The sequence below is a fragment of the Athene cunicularia genome, assembly GCF_003259725.1.
Source record: "Athene cunicularia isolate RWA chromosome 2 unlocalized genomic scaffold, athCun1 chr2_part1, whole genome shotgun sequence".
In the NCBI taxonomy this organism is placed as follows: domain Eukaryota; kingdom Metazoa; phylum Chordata; class Aves; order Strigiformes; family Strigidae; genus Athene; species Athene cunicularia.
The window spans coordinates 4,934,848-4,938,863 of NW_020799095.1; positions in this window are offsets into that span (position 1 = coordinate 4,934,848).

Below are 4,016 nucleotides of genomic sequence, written 5' to 3' on the forward strand. Positions count from 1 at the left end.
GGGTGCAGGGAGAGGCAATCATCTAAGTAAGACAATACCAATAATGGAAACTTTCAAGAAGCTTTCATGGTATAGAAGCTGTCAGGCTTGAGTGGCTGACCTGTCTCCTTAAGCAATTTTTGGCCTAACCTACCCCATAGCTATAAGCTCTCTTGCAACAGACAAAGCTACTTCTACTGCTTTTAGTCTTATGAAGCCATGATCTGAGATAGTCACTTTAATATTCATTAAGATTAGCACTAAACTGATCAACAGGAAGCCTAAAAGAAGCAGAGTTATTTTTCTTTCTTCAAAGGTGGAAGCTTAGAATCAGTTTATACCTGCCTACTAACCATTTGGGGTTTTTAATAGAAAAGTCAAGTCTTAGTCTAGCTGAAGAAAATGTGGCAGCTACAGTATGATAGAGAATGAAGTAAGGAGAAGTTACAGGTGACCTATAAGAACTGATTTACAAATTGCCTATCCATAGATGAAAACAAGGATGGTACTTGTGGAAAGTAACGATCCAGGGTATTCGCATTCAATTTCTAACTTAAACAATTCTAACTTTCGCATTACAAAGCAAGATAACTTGGGAAGTTAAAATGATTGTCATTTGCCTTGTAGGTCTCAATTTAGGAAACTTTCATTTTATATCTTCAAAGGTTAAACAAGTTTAAGCATTTTTACCAACAGAAATCTGCTGTATAACTTCTAATTATTCCTTATCCAAATGGGGATAAAGTCCTCTTCTCCCATATCCTCCCAGATATTCCAAAACTTAACTTTGAGGATTTTTATCTGGCTTCTACTGAGCTCTGGGGTAAACTGTAGGTCATTTTCAATGTCCTTCATGTATCAGATGATTCTGTAAGATTGGTAGGAAGTCCTGACAGTCCAGTTTGTGTTGTGTGTTTTAAGGGATTTTAAAAGCTTGTGGTAGGAATAACAGTTGGCATTTACATTTTTTTTTCTCTACACAATGAACAGAAGATACTTTATTTCAAAGTAGGAAAAGATAACACACTTGAGTTTCACTCTGAAGACTTGCATTTTAAAAAAATTTAATTCTTCCTGTTACAGAGGTATCACACAGAATTACATATCACAGTTTTCCTTAAATACATTCCATATCCACAAAGCAAGTACTGCACAGCATTCCCACATTCTGTCTAAAGTAACATGTGCAGTTCTGTCACCTTGCCCACTCTGAAAGGAATAGTTGTATGCAGTGAATGGAGATTATTTTGAAGTTCTATGCAAGCATTAGAGGGCCTTGAATATTGTCAAATTAGTCACTTACCAGCAGTGACTTCTGGATTAAGAAATTCAATTTTTCAAATCCCTCCTCACACCAGCAGTTTAAGGACCTGGATGGACAAAGACTACTATGAAACTCATTGAAAACTGGCTCCAAAATATTGCTTTAGGGCTGTAAGCGATCACATTAAACAAAGCAATGGGCCACTTGGATATTTTTAGAGACAGTGAAGTGAAGGTTCACCTTATTATCTATACCAGGAATCAGAAGGTAAACCTTCATGTTTTTCATACTAATGTCAGGCTTCCTTCTGCTTTCAGAAGGCTGATATTTAATGCTGGGTAAAAATAGCTTGTCTTAGGCCATCTGGAGATGTCCTAAGAAAATAGAAGTAACATACAGTACGTAACATCAAAAGGAAACAAGTCAAAAGCATACAGTCAATTCAAAAAGGAAAAAGACCCATGGGTTTCCACAGCTTAATCATTTCTATCTTCTTTTGGGTTAGATGATAGAAACACTCATCTGTAGCTTTCACTACCACCTCAAAAGAAAGGCCATGGCAAGAGACAGAGCAGCATTACTATATTTAAGTGTTGTTCCAAGATACAGTGAACCTCAACTATTAGTAGTCCTACTGAAAACAAAGAGCTACCAATAACCTGTACACCACAGCACAAACCCAAGCTGAAATTTAGCTTCTGATCCTAGACTGCAACAGAACAAATTAATTTGTAAACTTTTAACTCATGACAACTGCTCATTTCTTCAAGTGATATTTGCTTAACATCATTCCCTCCAACCAGTAAAGCAAGAATACTTCAGAGATAAACTCAATATCCATCCAGCTCAAATTTATCCAAGACCAAATACTTCAGACAAGGCATTCTACTGGTGCCTGCAGAAAGGTACAAGATGTCTTGCAAACAGCAATATGTTCTATTTTTAGATTTAGATAATCAGATCACAATAAACTTGACTCTGAACCCAGAATATACAACAGTCTTAAACAGTTCTGGAAAAATCTTTTAACAAGACCTGAAAGTCTAAGATCTGTTTCCCCTATCAAACACTAGGAAATTAAGAAGCCTGAACAGTATCTGCTTTACTGACCTCAAAGGTTAACTTCCAAGCTTTAAATAATACACCTTGAAAGAGGCAAACTAGCTCAGATAATCCACAAAATTAAAGCTGAAGAGGGGCATTTGACAGCACACACAGATCTGCCAATGCTCACTCCAAGCTACCTCTGCTTTTAGCCAGTTTTTTGCTGCTTCATTCCCATTTCATTATTTCTTTTATCCTTCAGGCATCCCAGTTTGTTATTACATCAATTGTTCTGCCTTCTCAGCCTTTGTCTTCTGCCTTAGAAGTTACCTAAAAATTCCTGTCCATTACCAAGACAGAAAAGCCTCCCTACACGAGCTTTTGTTAAGGTTTTTTGTAAGAGTTCATTTAATGCCACATCAGAAAATAAAGTGTTATGCCTGTCTATTTTCAGTCATCTCAGCAATCTAAGACCAATTATGAGCACAGAGCAGAGTTTCTATTCACATGCTCATTACCTAAAGCAAACAGCATGCAAATATTTCTGTTCTTGCTAGACTTCTCTAAGTTGATTACAACTGTTTAATGGAACCGAAGTGCAGGCAGCATCTGGTAGTCTTGACGAGACTTAAGCACTGGGTTAGCTGGATTAAAAGCAGATTTGTTCCTCAAAATAGTGAAGGAAAGACTCAGGTTATAAGGTCAGAAAACTCAAGGCTCATCTTTGAATCCATGCAGCCTTAAGCACACGTGGCAGAGGGGAGGGAAAGGGGCCACAAGAACTTTACAATGTAGCTGTAAAGATACATTCTACCACACTTCACTTGCATTAGCATTGGAGCACTACAGAGTGTCCTGATACTATACGACACCCACCTCTCCCCTTTCTCCCAAATGGGACAGCAGGCTAGTAAAGAATCATACATCCTAGCCAGCTTGTCAAATGATCAACTGTGACAACTCATTAATTTTCAAGTGCAGCTGAGACTGTACTGTAAATGTTGTAAGAGCTACATTTCGGTTTGCTCACGCTAAATTCAAAATGCCACCCAGAACATAAGTAGTTTTAATCGATCACTGAACAGCAACTTTAGCCACTGACCAAAAGTTCCGGTAACAAAATGTATCAGAAATAGACTTGGTGAGCTTTCACTGCCAGATAGGATATCTTTCCACTGCTGGCATCTAGCATCCCAAACACAGTGCTTTGAGCAACTAACACAGCATTTAGGCACCAACAGATTGTGCAATTAGTCAGGGTCTTCACAGATACTAAGGTTTAAGTACTCTTTTAAAAACAACCCATTAAAGATTTCAATAAAGCAACCGTTGACATCAGTCCAAGAGCCACTGTCAGCCATCAAATACTAGAGATAACTGATCTATAAAATGTTGCGAACATGCAGGGCAATTCAGAACAAGTGCATCAGGTGACTTAATAAAGTTCATCTAGGCACTAATCTGCATGATCATTCTAAGAGATGAGCATAAGAGATGAACAATTGAATCTGCCCGGAAGCCTCCCCAAAAATGAAGCTGGCAGTATAAAGGTTCTTTAATACCTTTGATGCACAGTAAGCCACTCTTTAGGACAGACATTTTAGAAAAACTTTGGTGGAAATTACATACTGATAGGACACCTAGAGAAGTCAAAAAGGCAAAAGGTACTTGGGAGCAGTTACCTACCACCATTATTTCTTACAGCTGTCAGTAGCGCCCTACAGAATTT